The 17993-nt window shown below is 41.3% G+C and overlaps 1 protein-coding gene across 1 annotated transcript in view; it reads right to left on the reverse strand.

The window, feature by feature from the left end:
- Positions 1-17993, reverse strand: part of TMTC1 (transmembrane O-mannosyltransferase targeting cadherins 1) — a 245606-nt gene that overhangs the window by 111518 nt on the left and 116095 nt on the right. The gene's annotated exons all lie outside the window — the stretch shown is intronic.

The following is a 17993-nucleotide window of genomic DNA, read 5'->3' on the forward strand; positions in this document are numbered from 1 at the left end:
AGACAGACCTTTAAACTCTCCTTTTTTTCATAGTGCCCAGAAAACTAATATAGATAGTAAAATATTTAATCATGTTTATAACAGACTGATCATACTGAATTATTTCAAAAAAATCAGAGCATCTGCGGTAGGGAAATGAAGTCTCTTAGTCCCAAGTAAAGGGGCTAGGCTTCAAGAGAAGGGAAGGACAGCTATCGTCCTGCCAAGGAGAACAGACAGACCCAGGGAAGGGAGATAACGAACACAGGTGAGGCTCCTGTTTTCTGGCTGTGTCTAGCCACTAAGGGAAGGTGAAAGGCATTCCAGCTGACCCCGTTCCTTTCAGGGTAGAGGAAACTGAAATTATTTAAATATGTTCGGCCAACACAAATCCATTAAGCAGTGGTTAGACCCTTGAGAACTGCAGAACTATCAGCACATAACCAACTTCACCCAAAACTGTGCTCTAGGAGACACCAAGCTCCAGCATGGCTTCTAGCAGCATGAGGCGCATCCCTAGGATGACCCTGGCCCCCATTAGAACCCTTCCCTGAGAAAGCACAATGCTGCCAAGGAGAACTGACTGTTGGTTCTAGCCAGTACCAGACAAAGGGCCTCTGACCTCCCTGTCTTAGAGCATTTCTATAAAGGGCTGACAATTGTGAATATGTCTCTCCCACGACTCACAAGTCTTTCTCAAGGACCTGAGAGCCATTCCTTTAAAATGTCCTCATCAGGAAGGACAGGGCCTGTCTCCCAGTGTCTGTAAGATGATAACTGCCAGCCAGCAGACACAGCCAACCTAAATGCACTTGGACAACGGTTCCTTTGTAATTTTTCACTTCTCGGCCTCTTCTGAGCCCCAGCTTGCCCCGCTACTCTCACTCTTCCTTTAAAATGCCCAATCGGGGCGGGGCGCCTGGGTGGCTCAGTCGTTAAGCATCTGCCTTCGGCTCAGGTCATGATCCCAGGGTCCTGGGATCGAGCCCCGCATCGGGCTCCCTGCTCTGCAGGAAGCCTGCTTCTCCCTCTCCCACTGCCCCTGCTTGTGTTCCCTCTCTCACTATCTCTCTGTCAAACAAATAAACAAAATCTTAAACAATAAATAAATAAAATAAAATAAAATGCCCAATCACTTCTGCGCAAATCAGAATAGCGCTCAGCTCCCCCCTGCCCCCGCTTAACAGCAGTTACTGAATGAAATTTATTTTCACGGTTTCAACGGATGGCCAGCCATGTTTCTGTTTGACACCCTATATGGGATTAAATAGAATAATTAGATAAATTCCTTGTCCTCAAAAAAATGCATAACCCAATAGTGAAAACAAGATATACACAAAGAAGCAGAATGAGATGAACACCATGACAGTGCAGAGCGTGAAGGGAAGTCTTCCGACAGATTCTTTTGGAGGGATTCTTGGATTGGCAAAGGGGTTAGATCAAATCATTTCTAGTTAGCTTCCAATATGAAGAGTTCTTTCACCTTGAATTCCTCTCCACAAGTAGCTACTGGTTGGGAACACCCTTCCCAGACCTTCCCAACTGATCTCCTTCCCTTCCCTCCTCTCCCTCCAAGGTTGGCAGTTACAAATCATCAATGATGGCCAGGTGAGGCTTAGGGGTGGGGACTACTCACTGTCCCGAATCTCAAACCCCAACAGAGAAATAGGTTGAAGGAGTGGGGATACTTTTTTTTTTTTAAGATTTATTATTTATTTGAGAGAGAAAGAACAAGCGAGAGGGGCTGGGGGAGAGGAAGAGAGAATCTCAAGCGGACTCCGAGCTGAGCATGGAGCCTAAGACGGGGCTTGATGTCATGACCCCGAGATCACAACCTGAGCCAAAACCAAGAGTCGGATGCTTAACAGACTGTGCCACCCAGGCGCTCCAGGAGTGGGGATACTTCAGTGGTGTTTTCCAACTCTTTTCCTCTCTGCTGGTATTTTTAATAAAATGTTAATGTACAAATCTTGTGGTACACACTGAAAGCTTAATGAAGTCCAAGCTTTATTATTTAACAACAATCAAAACAAAAACACTGCCTCATCCCTTTTAGCCTGGGGGCTGAGAAATTGTCTCATGAGAGAATGCCAACTTCACAGGAAGATGACTGGGTTACTTTGGACTTTGTTTCTTCACAGAGCTTCTAAGCTGACACAATCTGCTTGTTAGCTCAAGGAAGATTCTCTGTGACTTGGCTTTAAAGAAGGTGGAACCATCAAACAGGAAAATCACAACGTTTTGTCACTCAGTTACTCTCCAGGTCTTAAAAATTACTTTTAAAAAATGGTATCTTTCCTTCTTGATATACTAGTTACCAGCAATGATTATAAATGGCTGCCAAAATTATTAGGTGAAAGCTAATAGGGTACTTCATAATGGATGGATCAGGCTACATCAGGTGCCTAGAACTGACTAACCAATTTTAACATCACAGAAAGGGAGACTAATAGCCAGATGTCCTTCTGATGGAGATATATGTCACCACCTATGAAGTAGTCTTGTTCCGCCCCAAAAAAAGAAAAGAAAGAAAATCAAACTTGAATCTGATCAAGCCCTTTATCACCAGTTTACATCAAATACAGAAAAAGCCAAAACCTGCTACAGGACACCACAGGAACGCAATGTGACAAATCCAGAATGTTGCCATTCCACAGAACAAATGACGGCCAGTTGTCCCACAAAGACATTGTAAGAGGGGTGACAGGGACAGAGGGCAAAAGGGGAAGAAAGAAGAGGGCATCTGTCAGTCAGATGAGACCTAAGAGGCGTATCAAACAAAGTGCAGATATTGTTTAGGTACTAATTCAAACAATCCATTATGAAAAATAACCACTTATGAGCAGGAAAAAACTCGAGAATCCTTGTTAATTTTTAAAGTGCGATAAATGGTATTGTGGTTATATTTTTTAAGGATCCTTAGCTTTCAGAAATACGTACTAAAAAATATATGCATATGAAATGCAAATCTGAGATTTGCTTCAAAATGATGGACTGAGGGTAAGGGCACAGAAGTGGGTGGCGGTATGAATGAAACAAGATCGGCCATGAGCTACAACTGTTGAAACCGGGTAATGGGTCTGTAGTGATTCTTCATGCCATCTGCTTTACTTTTGCATGTATTTGTTATTATCCATAATAAAAACTATTTTTTCTTAACTAGGCAACAGAAATGCAACAGGAATACTTTGTTATGTCTAACAGCAGCTTGACCATGGAATAGCTGCAAATGCTAATGTGGATTTTTTTTTTTTTTTTAAAGTAAGCGCCATACCCAGTGTGGAGCCCAATTCCGGGTTAAAACTCAAGACCCGGAGATCAAGACCTGAGCTGAGATCAAGAGTCAGATGCTTAACCGACTGAGCCACCCAGGCACCCCACTAATGTGGCAAATTTAATTTTAATTATTAAGTTTACATTTGGGCCTTGCCCTGCAAACTGTCCTCAGTTTCTTATATTTTTTTAAGTGTTTTTATTTATGTAAGTGACCTTCACACCCAACATGGGGCTCAAACTCACGACCCTGAGATCAAGAGTTGCATGCTCTTCCAACCGAGTCAGCCAGTGCCCTAGTTTCTTAAATATTCTTTCTTTTTTTTTTTTTAAAGACTTTATTTATGTTTTTGACAGAGAGAGGGCAGGAGAGCACAAGCAGGAGGAGCGGCAGGCAGAGGGAGAGAGAGAAGCAGGCCTCCCATAGAGCAGGGAGCCTGATGCGAGGCTCGATCCCAACACCCTGGGATCATTACCTGAGCCGAAGGCAGCCGCTTAACTAACTGAGCCACCCAGGCGCCCCATAGTTCCTTATATTTTCTAGACTTGAAATACCGTGTTGACAAAAGGAAAGAATAAAGAATAATTTTTTCAGTTACAATCTCAGTGTAGCTATTTAGATTTTTAAAAAAAAAAATGTTCACTGTGACTTTTTATACAGGCTATAACCCAAATATGTTAAAACAGTAAAATAAACCACAGAACTAAAAGCAACTTACCTTCCTGTAACACTAGGAAAGTTGACACCATTAACGTACTCCTTTTAATACATATGTATTGTCTCCAGAAACTCAAGAGACATCACCTACCTTGTAGTGCATATGAATTCAGATCAATGTTGCTAGTAAACTCTTTAAAAACTATTTCAAATACTGAAACAGCATTGGAAAATTTCTGCAAATTTAAGCATAAAGAAGCCACTTGGAATCACGTCAAAAGCTAATTACATTTTAGGGGGCTAGTTGAGCTAGCTGTAATCAGCAACTCAAGGCTTTCTTTTAACTCACTGACTATGAATTACATTTTAAACTAATCATCTTGTTTATTTCTGCTAAAATTTCAAAAATGGAATAATCTGTTGCATATCTCTGCCCTGCTGAGTTTTCTTTTTTCAAAGCAGGAGGAAAACCAAAATGAATTATTCACCAATTTTCTACCATGAATTCTGCTAACAGGAGGAAAGCCACTAGGATATCTTGCCAACAAAATGGAAGGGAAAACACAGGAATTCAGCTTGAACAATTCAGTCATGAAGTTGCGTTGACAAGCCAGGGGCTACGGGAGAGGGAGCAGGCATGCGTCTAATGTTACCTGCGCAAACTGGGTGCCTCTTAAAATCTAAATCTTCATTTTTATCAAGAGAAAATGAGAGTGTCATAAGGACAAAAATATACATAGATTCTGTTCCTCGCCTTTGAAAAAACTGTTTTGGCTAAGAAATAACATGAGCCTAGCCTGTTTCCTTATCCTAGGAAGATGCCTATGGTAGGTACATACGAAAAAAATCATGCATCGCAAGCAGAAATATATAGCACTTGCTTGTTTTATATAAAAATGTTACTGCTCAAAGGATCCTTTCTCATTCCCCGAAAAGTCCTTCATTGTTTCATAAACACAGGATACTGGGTCTACTGTATACAGAGTCCTCTCAGGAAGGGCATCGGCTAACACTGTCCATAGACTGGCCTCGGTATAAACCACCTTTACCACCACCCTGGAGCACCCCCGCTGCCCTGACTCTGTCTCTAGCTCCTAGGTTTTGGTGACCTGTCCTACCCGTCCCTACACTGTCCCCTATTTTCCACTCTTGAATTACCACTGATGTTTCCAAAGGGTCTCCACAGTCTCATGGTGCCCCAGCAATAATGGCAGGCTTTTTTCAGGCATAACCTGCGTATTATCATCATTCGCCATCTTCTCCTACCTCCTATCATCTTCTCCAGAACTAGCCAAAGAAAGCTGCCTCCTGCACTGCCCTTCTCCAGAGACACGAACATCCTCAGTGGAATTCAACAAATGTTGAGGAACTACTTTGTGTAATTTTCTAGGTGCTGAAGGGTAATAAGATCTAGTCCCCTACTCTTTAGAAGGGCATTTTCACAGCTTTGGTGGTAAGAACACATACACACATGACATGGTTGAGTAATTGTGAAATATAAAGATCAAATTTCAATGGAGTTCTAAGAAATGAGAGATTAATGAGAAATGGAGGATTCAGGGATGATGTCTTAGAAGCTGTAGAATTTAAATAGGTGGAGAGATGGGAGATGGACAGTCCAGGCAGAACCCCCAAATGGCTTCAAACTGTACACGAGCAGGACACTTTCTGAGGACAGTTAAGAATATGGGTCATATTAGGGCACCTGGGTGGCTCAGTAGTTAAGTATCTGCCCTCGGCTCAGGGTCCCTGGGATCGAGCCCCACATCAGGCTCTCTGTTCAGTGGGGACCCTGCTTCTCCCTCTCCCTGCAGCTCCCTCTGCTTGTGCTCTCTCTCTTTTTCTCTCTGTCAAATAAATAAAATCTTTTTTTAAAAAAAGAATACGGGTTGGGCGCCTGGGTGGCTCAGATGGTTAAGCGTCTGCCTTTGGCTTAGGTCATGATCCCAGGGTCCTGGGATCGAGTCCTGCATCGGGCACCCTGCTCCTTGGGAGCCTGCTTCTCCCTCTGTCTCTCTCTCTCTCATGAGTAAATAAATAAAATCTTTAAAAAAATGATTAAAAAAAAGAATATGGGACATATTAAAGAATTAAAAATGTGTAATATAAAAAATTATAAAATGACTCCTGATAAAATGTCCAAAAGGAAAAATATCACCACAGTGTTGGGCGAGGATGTGGAGAAACGCGAACTTTGAAATACTCCTGTAAACTGGTGAAGCCATTTTGGAGAAGGGCAGGCAGTTTAAGGCAGCACATTAAATGCATGCATGATCTAGCAAGTCTACTCCTGAGTTTATTTATACCCAACAGCACTGCATACAGATGTTTCCCAAAAGACATTTGCAACATTGTTCACAACTCTTCTTAATAGTCCCAAACTGGAGACAACCAGATATCCATCTACAATAAAATGGATATATACATTGTAATATACCCATTCAAAGGAAATCTATTCTGCAACAAGAATGAATGCAACAACATGGATGAACACCATAATGGTAATACAGAACAGAAATAGAAGACACACAAGAAAAGGAAATCACAGAAAACCATCTATAGACAAAGACAGGGTGACTGGAAGCAGGACCTGACCCCCAGGACACAGGGCTGGGCAGAAAGCCACAAGGCAACCCCAACTAAATGGACTCTGTCGCCCTCATCCCCTCAGTCCTCCATAACAACAGAGTAGAAGGCACCAGGACCTTCCAGGCTTTCCAGGACCAAGGCCCAGCAGTACCACTGAACACTTGCTGCTTCAGCACCTGGGAACAGAGAAGGCAAGACCATTTCCAAATGCTTAGTGAAATCGGAAAAGAGATCCAAATGACTCTCACCAGCTTCTCACTGCATTTGTTTTTAAAGTTTTGGTGGATTATAAGAACCAGTGGTCTTATCAAACCAGCTCAATTAAAGGTCGGGCTATTTTGGGGCACCTGGGTGGCTCAGTCAGTTAAGCATCCGACTCTTGATTTCAGCTCAGGTCCCAATCTCAGGGTGGTGAGATCAAGTGCCATGTTGGGCTCCACACTGAGCCTGGAGCCTGCCTGAGGATTCTCTCCCTCTCCCTCTGCCCTTCCCACCTCATGCGCACGTGCACACATGCTCACTTACGCTCTCTAAATAAATAAATAAAATAAAATAAAAAAATAAAGGTAGGGTTATTTTAAAAATTCCCATAAGAATCCAGACAGAAAATAAAAGTAAAACCAGGCTTCTCACGAACCCAAACCAAGTGGTCCGTTAAGCAGGGCAGGACCCTCCCTTTGCGCCACAGGCTTTCCTCATGGCTGCCTTGCTTCTCTCGGTATTTGCTCTATTCATGGGCTTCTTGAGCATCTGTTCCAGACTGAGTCTGCAGCATGGCCCCCACCTCTCCTTTTCTCTTGTCCCCACACACTTGTCACTGCAGTGTTCCCGGCTCTCTCAGGCGTCCAGTTCCTGAGAGCAGCACCCGTCAGCTCGCCTCACCTTCTGGAACCAACTCTCACGGGCCGCTGAACTCTAGCTCCAGCTGACCCTTCCAGTCCCATCCTCTGACAAACCGTGCCTGTCACAGCCCGCTGCTAGGCTAGGCTGGGTCCCTCTCTGTGCTCCCACAGCCCCACCTAGGCTTGCACGCTCCCCTGTAGCTGTGTGTTCGTGTGTCCGTCTGCCCCCACAAAAGCAGAAGCTCCTGGGGCACAGGGCTGTGTCTCGTGGATGGTTATTTCCCTAGCACCTCGCTCTTTAAATGGATGGATTCAGTGGGTTTTAAGAAATTAACCTGGTATTAAAATAATACCTAAAAATCTGAAAGTATTTCCATTTTATACTTGCATTTTTGGCCTGGGGCAACCACATAGCTTTATATGGTCCTACAAGAGATACCTGCTGGGTTTCCAGTTGTCCAGGCAGGTAGCTGAAGGGTGCAAACTGGAGATTCTGCTTTTGGGTGGCCCCCTCAGTACCTAGCGTGGGCTAGCTCATGGCACGCCATCAAAGAGTGAGGAATGTTTGAGGAAAGACACCTCCCCTCATGTGTCACAGAAGCATCATTAAAAAGCTATGCCAGCCTTATATTTTCTTATTTTATATTAAATTGCAATGAATACAGCTTAAGTGAGAACTCTTGTTACCATGGATAAATAATAGGGTGAATCTGAAATGTCATTAGGTCTCTCTGACCTTTTTAACATGCCATTAATAGTTATTCTATTAGCAGAGACAGCTTCACTAGAGTAGGAAAAAAAATGAATTTCAACATGCAAGACTGTCAGCAACAAATTCTCACCCATATATCTGTCAAAAAAAAAAAAAGCAAATAATACCTTCTGCAAAATAAATACTTGGTTCATTTCTTACTTAAGGTCTGTTTCTTTCTGTAAAGCATTTAACAACATCTTTATTTCACATACTTTTCTCTCATGGAGCACAGGTTTGGCTTCCACTGAGCAAACATGTACTAAATGCTTACTATGCATCAGGCACAGATTTCCAGATTTCCACAGAAGAATCCTATTGGTATACTAATGAACCACATCCAATGACATTAAAAATCCCTTAAACATGCACAGCACTTTCTAGTTCACAAAGTATTTGCATGGAAGGATTAGCTGACCCTCACACAATCTCTATGAAGTGGGCATTAGCCTCTTTGTTGCAGTTGGGAAACAGCCCTATGGAGTCTGTGACTCGCTCAGTGTCCCGCAGAAAACCCAGCACAGAGCCTCCACACGGCTCTGCATGGAATTCTCCGCCGTATCATACAGCCTCCCATTCGCACATCTTTATTAAAGTAGAAAGGAAAAACAATGGATCAAATATTGGTACTTTGTGGAAAAGCGCCTGCCTGAGACCCTGACTTCCTTCTTGAACAGAGAAGCCCAGGTGAATTTCAGCTTTTTTATTAAACCAAAACAAAACAAAACAAAACAAACTCTAACTTTTAGTTAAAGCAGGGCTGACAAAAACTTAAAGCCAGTGTGTGATCCCTTCTACAGCATACTAAACAGATGACTACAGATATAAATGCTTGTTAGAGCATCACACAGCAAGAAATAGAATCCTTAAATAAAAACGTTGGGCTTGGCATTTTATTCATTATGAAAAGCAATCTTTGTCTTGATGTTCCAATGTTAGGAAAAAAGAAGAAAACTGTTTAATTTTTATCAGCTTCTCAGGGATTTAAGATTACAATAGAAATACAACATGTAGGTTTAAAGGTTTATATAGTTTTCTTCAAGAAGTAAAGTATCAGTAAGTGATCCAGACCAGCAATTTCCAACAACTGATCCCAAGTCCAGAGGTAGCAAGTGTTACCTCGCCAAACTACCTCCCTTTTCCTCTTTCTTTTCCTCTTCCTTGTATTTCTCCCCTTAGTTCCCAGGGTCCAAGACAAGTTAGGTCAATTACTATTACATAGTATCATTTCAGTTGGGAAGACTGCTCTCAGTGACCTTGATAACCTCTTTCATCCCCAAGAAGCTACTTTTCTAGGAACGTAATACAAAATACATAATGGAGACAACAGCTCCCTTGCAGAGAGCTCTTTAGGTTTATACCTGAGGCCTTCAAAAAGGGTGACACACACGTGCCTCCAGATCCAATTAGGCTGCAGGTCAAAGACTCTCTCACCCAACTATTCTTTCAGAACTTCTGAGACATGAACCAGGAAATCTTTACCTGTAACATACTTCCCTGGGTGATTCTGAGAGTCACCCTAGTTTGGTAATCGCTACTTTATTTATTTATTTATTTTTAAAGATTTTATTTATTTATTTGACAGAGAGAGACACAGCGAGAGAGGGAACACAAGCAGGGGGAGTGGGAGAGGGAGAAGCAGACTCCTCACTGAGCAGGGGGCCCGATGCGGGACTCGATCCCAGGACCCTGTGATCATGACCTGAGCCGAAGGCAGACGCCCAACGACTGAGCCACCCAGGCGCCCCATCGCTACTTTAAAAATCAGAGGGCGCCTGGGTGGCTCAGTTGGTTAAGCGACTGCCTTCGGCTCAGGTCATGGTCCTGGAGTCCTGGGATCGAGTCCCGCATCGGGCTCCCTGCTCAGCGGGGAGTCTGCTCCTCCCTCTCGTGTGCTCTCTCTCAAATAAATAAATAAAATCTTTCAAAAAAAAAAAAAAAAAATCAGAATAACTTCAGTTTCTTTTTTAAAAAAAACCACACGTATGGGGGACCCCCTAACTCAAAGCCCTGCCAGTTGTTAAAGCAAGAACAGAGTAGCTCATTTTGCATAGCCCAATTGAAACACACGATACATTTTAAAATAATAATTTAAATTTGAGTTCAATTTGTTCACAGTTTATTATGAAATAGTCCTTATGTTAGGGGTTCCAAGAGTTATAAAGATTAGGAAGACGTAGTGCCCTGAGGTTGTCATGATCAAAATCTAAGGCTTTTTTTGTGCCTCTTTGAAACTATCAACTGAAAATGGAAAGAAAAGAAGCTTCCTTAGAAGAAAGATGCTGAGTTCTACCTTCATCTTAGTATTTCCTATCCTGATATTTTCCTACAAAGTAATACAAGCCTTTACCTAGATTTCCAAACAGCAGAAATACATCTACCCACTTAAGTAGATATATTCCACTTGCTTATCCAAGGCCACATCTCATGAAAATACATGATGCTGATAGGGGGCCTTTATATTCGTTCACTGAAAATCCCAGTCTATCTATTTCCTGGATTTGAAAGACAACCATTTACAATATTATAAAGGCAAAACTTCCATCAAGTATACATGGCTTTACATCCTGTCCCCTTCCAATCTGTCAGATGGAAACCCAATTACTAGGCAGCAGCTGCAGAAAGGGGCCTTAAGAGTGGATCATTGTGTATTCTCTTCTGCACGCTCCACCCTTATGCAGAAGCCATACTTAACTTGGGCTTTTGTTCTTATTTTGAATCCAGGATTTACAAGATTGAATGTCGAAGAATCACATTTCTAAAGAGACTTATATAAACAGGTGAGTAAATCCTGGGCCAAAAGACGATTCTGCGACAGAACAAGGTGCACATAACCTCTCCCATCACTTCTCAAGTGCAGTGCACCAAAACCATGGGAGCAGAATCTTTGGGCATTGGACCCCAGAACTGATACTTCAGTGTGATTCCCAAGTGTTTTAGGGACACATGTAGGTCTGACAACCCCGCTGGAGTAAAATCATCAAGCCCCAGATGGCTGTAGTCAGGGCACAATTAGGGGTGGTAATTTACAAGAAGTGTCATGAACGTCCATGATCTTGGGTTCTAAAGGACATTTTGTTCAGATGGGACTCAAATTCAAAGTTAGTCTTCACACCCAAAGGTGGAGTGCAGTACAAGTCCTCCCACCACTTGAAAATATGAGTTGGCGGCTTAGAAGAAACCACCCAAGCCTGAGGCAGAGGAAGGCTGTGGAGGGCATGGGGTGGGCTCTACACACCATTTATTCCTCACCAGCCCGTTCATCCTTCGCCCTCCTCAGGCAAAGAGCCCCAGTATTTGGTCTAGGCCAGTGCTGTCCAATGGAAATACAATAAAAACATGCACCGTTTCAAATTTTCTATTAGCTACATTTAAAAAAAGTAGAATGAAACATGATAAATTAATTTTAGTAATATATCTTGTTTCGATGGATATACTCAAAATATCATCTCAACATATAATCAGTATAAAATTTATTAGTGGTATATTTTAATTTATTTTTTTCTTACAGGATTTCATCTTCAAAATCCCAGGTAGTCTTTATTTATCCTCACAGCACACCTCAATTCAGACTAGCCACATTTAAAGTGCTCAGTAGGAGCCTTATGTGACTCTCAGCTCCTGTAGTGGGCAGTGCAGATGTAGACAATTATGTTGGCCCTCAGCCCCATCTTCCGCCTCTTCTATATTCAACCTGCCCTTGATTTTATCCTTTTAGTTCAGAATTCCTGCTACAAACTCATGCCTCAATCCTTGGCTCTCGTTTTCCACTCTCAAATCCAACCCCCAAATTTTCAAGTGCAAAATTTTCAATCCCCAAATTGCCAAAATCACTACCGTGGCATTTTTTTATTTTTACTTTTATTTTTTGTCCCTGTTTCAGTACATAAAAACTTCTGTCCTGGCCCTTGTTCCTACAGAAATTCCATGTGGGATGAGAGGGATGGAGGGATTTGGACATATGAGGGCAAAATTTTCTTAATTTAAAAATTTTTTTTAAAGTACTTTAAATTTAGAGCAATTACAAAGAAGGTAATAGAGAATCTCTTGTGAGTTATATAAACAACACTACAGCCACAGCTATGTGGGCATTCAAAGGTGCAAGAATTGTGAAAGACCCAGGAGGGAAGGAGAGCCAAGCTGACAAAACAGGAGGCAGAGAGACGGTCCCCAGACAGAGTTCCCTTTGATGCTCCTGGCTAAGCGCTTCACCACCTCGCTAGGGACGGAACTGAAAATTAATGCCAGAACCACGGTGCTATATTTGTATTTTCCTGTATTATATTTAATCATGCAAGTTAACCAGATACCCCACAGCATAAATCCCATCATTCTCAAGGAAACATTTTGTTGCCTTTAAGAAGTTACAAGTAAGCAAACCCTTACAGATATTTTTGAAGACACAAAATTGAACAAGGCACTGGGTGGGGAGGAGGCTGCAAGTGACAATTACAATCACATTTCTGGTGTTCCTGGCGGGGATAGCAGGTGTGCGACACCCCCCCCCCCCCCAGAAGGGCACCTCAACAAGGCTCACTCCTTTTCCCCCGGGCCGGGGGGGGGGGGGGGGCAGTTAACCAGGATCACCATTCACTCATCCAACAATATTCTCAGGATTTATTTTGTGCCAGGCTCTGAGCAGAAACCTAGTAAGAGAATGAAATGATGTTAGGAGCCACCAGGACAGCTGCTGCTCACAGAGCTTTGAGCAAATACATGCAGTAGCCTCAGTCTGCTTTTAGAACACACTCCTATCCAACTTTCTGAGATCTACTTCTGTGAAGCAGTCCCCTCTCTTCTTAAAGGGAAGACACGAGCCCTGAGGTCACCCCGGCCACATACCCTGGACGTGCTCCTCTGATGAACGCTCACTGCAAAGCCACCAGGCTGCAGGCTCTCTCTCCCTCCCTCCCAAGTCACACCATCAGATCCTGAATGTCAAGAAAAGAGCAATCTTACTGAAGCAATTCACGGTGGAAATCACTATACAGCCTGTGAGTGGGCAGCAGTCACTAGGTTTATGCCAGGAAAACCTCTCTGCAAGAGTTAGCACTTACCTTGAGCCTTCATGAATGGGTTGGGCTTACACTGAGAGACAGCATAGGTAAATAGAACGCATGGGGGTCTGTGAGGGTCCCAGGATTCTGAGGTGTTATGTGGTGGTGGTTCAGGAAACAGGCTTGAGAAGGTTCTGGCAAGATCTTCCAGAACCAACAATGGCTAAAGAATGAAGGAAAGGGCATTATAGGACTGGAAAGTAACATGTAAAAAGACTCTAGGGTAAAAAGCAATGGTGCATTTAGGGAATTAAAGCAGGTTAGGATGGTTAATGTCTAAGGTTAGGGAGGAAGGGCAGAGGGGTTTCAAGAGATGAGCCTGAAGAGAACGACCATGGTCAAATTCCTTACTCCTTATCCTAAAGGGTACAGGAAACCACTGACCTTTTAAATATTAAGCCAGTGAGAAATGTCATCTGGAAATAGTGTGGAAGATGGATCTGAGGAGAGCAAACTGTGGGGAGAGAGACAAGTTAGGAGGATTTCAGTAATGCATGTGAGAGACCATGAGAACCTTGATGAAAATGGTAGCAGCAGGGATGGATATTGTGAAAAAATCCTAGCGACATTCAGATCAAAGATACAGAACGACGTGACCGCTTAGAGGTGAGGGATGAAAGGAAGGTAGTAGCCAATCATGACTACTAGGTTATCTGGCTTGGACAACTGAGCCCGGGGAAACTCGCTTGTCAAGAGAAAGCTGTACAACCCATAGTATCTCCTCCATTCTTTTTTTTTTTTTTTTAAAGATTTTATCTATTTATTTGAGAGAGAGAGAATGAGAGAGAGCACATGAGAGGGTGGAGGGTCAGAGGGAGAAACAGACTCCCCGCCGAGCAGGGAGCCCGATGCGGGACTCGATCCAGGGACTCCAGGACCATGACCTGAGCCGAAGGCAGTCGCTTAACTGACTGAGCCACCCAGGCGCCCCTCCTCCATTCTTTAAATTCTACTTACACTTTTCTTCTCGGGTCTAAAATAGAAATGTTTATAATTCAATGTCATACCATTCAACTGATCCACACAATCTCAATTAATTATGGGTTGGAAAATTTATTGATCAGTCACATCAAATTCCTGGCAGCTAATACAATAAGGAACTTATTGCCAGTATATTCTGATAATGATGATTCTCCAATACTTCATTGATCTGCCTTGTGATTTGATCAAGTGCCCAGTGCCCAGTGATCAAGTATAAGAAATCAAATTCTAAATGGCTTCCAAATTACTGTTAACATAAACTGTAACAAAGTACAATTTTAAAAATACTAAAAATTTAATCCTCATACAAATACACAGTGAAAATAAAGGTTTATATAACTGTTTAATAAGGCAACCAGACACTTGAAAAAGCCAGTTTAAAAGAAAATTTGAGTTAGGCAAAGCCTTCTTAGATATAAGCTCAAGCAACAACAACAAAATAGATAAGTTGGATTTCATCAAATTTAAAAACACTTGTGCTCAAAAGGACACCATCAAGAATGGGAAACAACAACCCACAGAAAGGTTGGAAATGTTTATAAATCATGTTATCTGTTAAACAACTTGTAGCTAGAATATACAGAGAACTATTACAACTCAATAATAAAATAATAAAACCCCTCAATAATAAAAATAATTAAAAACTGGTCAAGGAATCTGAATAGACATTTCTCTGAAGAAGATAAAGAAGTAGCCAATATGCAGATGAAAAGATGTTAACCATCATTAGCCATTAGGGAAATGCAAATCAAAACCATACTGAGATACCATTTTATACCCACTCGTATGGCTGTAATTAAAACAACAGAAAGATTGTCAAAAAAGACAAGTGTTGGTGAGGATGCGGAGAAACTGGACCCTCAAATACTGCTGTGAATGTAAATGTAAAATGGAGCAGCTACCTTGGTAAATAGTCTAGCAGTTCCTCACAAAGTTAAATACAAAGTTAACATCTATGACCTGGCAAATGCACTCCGATGTACATGTGCAACAGAAATGAAAACATACATTTAAACAAAAACTTATCCATGAATGTTCATAGCAGTGTTATTTGGAACAGCCATGAACAGAGGAAAGGAAAAGTAAAAAGTGGTACACCCATACAATGGCATATTACTGGGGGATGAAAAAAGAATGGAGTATGAATACAGGCTATAACATGGATGAATCTTGAGCACATTATGCTAAGTGAAAGGAGCCAGTCATAAAAGACCACATATTATTTGAGTCCATTGATCTGACATGTCCAGAATCGGTAACTCAATAGAGGCAAAAAGTAGATCAATGGTTATCTAGGAGTGGGGGTACTGAGGTAAAATGGGGAGTAAATGCTAATGGATATAAGATTTCTTTTTGGGGAGATGAAAATGTTCTAAAATTGATTGTGATGATGGTTGCACAATTCTTTAAGTATAGAGAAAACTACTGGATTGTATACTTTAAGTAGGTGAATGGTACGGTAGGTCTATTAAACTGTTACTTAGATATATATAAATAGAATAAATACATATATATAAATGTATACATATATCAATATACTCAAATTAAATATGAAAAACTAGGGTTATATAGTTCATGAAATAATAAAAAGGAATGAGATTGGTAAATTAAACACAAATTTGTTCAATTTATTGCCTACAAGGCAATAAAACTAACATTTGAAGGCTTATTTCCTACTACAGAGAATAAGAAATGTTCACACCTATCCTATTCTATATGTTAAGTTCTAAGTTGACACAGTTGTAAAATACAGTAGTGCAGATGTAAATAAGTCAAAGTTGTATTCTTCTAGGTTTGTTAGACAATGCCCTACATTAGACTAAATGTCACACAGTCATCTGTTGTCTTATTCCCATGTCTTTGATAATTTTTCTTAATGAAGGATTCTCATAAGCAAACCACAATGATTTTGCATCCCAGTGTTGGTAAATAGAAAATGACAGGGTATTTCTTCCTAGCTAACCACATGGAAACAGATAATCTACCAGTGAAGGAATCTCAGAACTAAAGCCACAAGGAATCATCTGAATGAAACAAAGGAAAACCTTTGCTCTTAAAACTGTTAGGATTTTTTTTTTACTACATGTTAATAACTGTAATAACTATAGCAATATTTTATATTAATAACTATAATAACTATTGCAATATAGTAATAACTACAGCAATTATTAAAGAAAGAGAAAGCCAGTCTGAAAATTCTCATCTGATAATAGAGTAAGTTATTATATCGACTTTAAAAGAAGATGTAATACTTGCAAGATAGAAGCAAAGATGCTATAAAAGTTGTTCGGAGTTTATAAACCCAATAAAAGAGGTGGAGCATCAGTGAGGCAGACTGACACAGCTGGATGACAAACCTGTGATTAGTAGTGACGGGCTCCCGGAGCCAGCCAAATCATAGCTAAATTGCATTGCTGATGAGAAGGAAAGAAAACCAACACAACTAGGAGATAGACCAAGGTAATCCAATTTGAGAATCATCAGTCTACCAGAGGTCAAATAATTATGCAAGCAGAGTAGAAACCTTACTTCAGAAAGGAATTTAAGACAATTTTCTGGATGCTCAAAGAATCAATTATAATGCAGCTATCTTACAGGAATGTGAAAAGCCATTTACAGCAACTGTCATTGAAATGTCCCTGGGTATCTACATATTTTAAGCACGAAACACAGAAATAGAAAGATATGGTTTTGGGGGATGGGGGGAGGAGCAGGGAGGAGCAGGGAGCCCACCTCGAGGCTCAATCTCAGGACCTTGAGGTCACGACCTGAGCCAGAAACAAGAGTTGGGCGGTTAACTGACTGTGCCACCCAGGAGCCCCAGGAAGAAAGCTATGTTTTTTTAAAAGAAAAAAGGGAAGACTATAAAGGTGTTAGGATGTTGTGTTCTATCACTTTATACTGATTAAATTACCTGAGAATAGTCACTTAGATGGATTCACAGACAGAAAGTCCTAGATGAAATGTGTTTCAGACCCCTCTGAAAAAGGATATATATATGCCTTGGAAGGGAAAGGCAGAACCTGGCGAATGACTGGTCCAAGATACTAATTTTGCCAGAGGTTACACCAAAGAATTTTTTGTGCCACCAGTAGAGATAAAAATGCAACTGAACACCCCTGGCAGATAGGAGGGCAGTGAGGACCACGGGGAAGGCACTTGTTTACTGATGACAGAGATATGAATGAAATCACTAGTTGGTGAGTTCAGAACAGTCTGTTCTGGAGGTGAATGTAGCTATTTAAGGAGCTACAGAACCTGAAACAATTTATCAATGAGCTAAAAATATCCAGACAAGGATCCTGGAAATTTCGAAAGCCACTGAGAGCTACCCAAAAAGGACAAGTAGGTTGCAACATTAACAAAAAGCTGGGTTAGAGATGTCATGATTAATCCAACAACATTTTGAAAAATATAAGATACAAACAATTTATAAGTGTCTAGCGTACCTCGAAAAGATAAGTCAACACTAGAGGCTGGATATCATATGATTTCTGAAGGCACAGTCAAGATTCTTTAATAGAAATATATGTCAGAAGTAATGCAAACAATTGTGCCATGATATTTTTGTAGAAATGGGTTAATCAAATTTGAAGTTATCTTTTTTGAAAGGGAAATTGCCTTTAAAAAAAAAAGGAAGAGGGCGCCTGGGTGGCTCAGTTGGTTAAGCGACTGCCTTCGGCTCAGGTCATGATCCTGGAGTCCCGGGATCGAGTCCCACATCGGGCTCCCCGCTCAGCTGGGGGTCTGCTTCTCCCTCTGACTCTCCTCCCTCTCATGTACTCTCTCTCTCATTCTCTCTCTCAAATAAATAAATAAAATCTTTAAAAAAAAAAAAAAGGAAGAAAAGACTAGGAACAATA

Source organism: Leptonychotes weddellii, chromosome 5 (genome assembly GCF_054177405.1).
Source record: "Leptonychotes weddellii isolate Sample4059 chromosome 5, ASM5417740v2, whole genome shotgun sequence".
Classification (NCBI taxonomy): domain Eukaryota; kingdom Metazoa; phylum Chordata; class Mammalia; order Carnivora; family Phocidae; genus Leptonychotes; species Leptonychotes weddellii.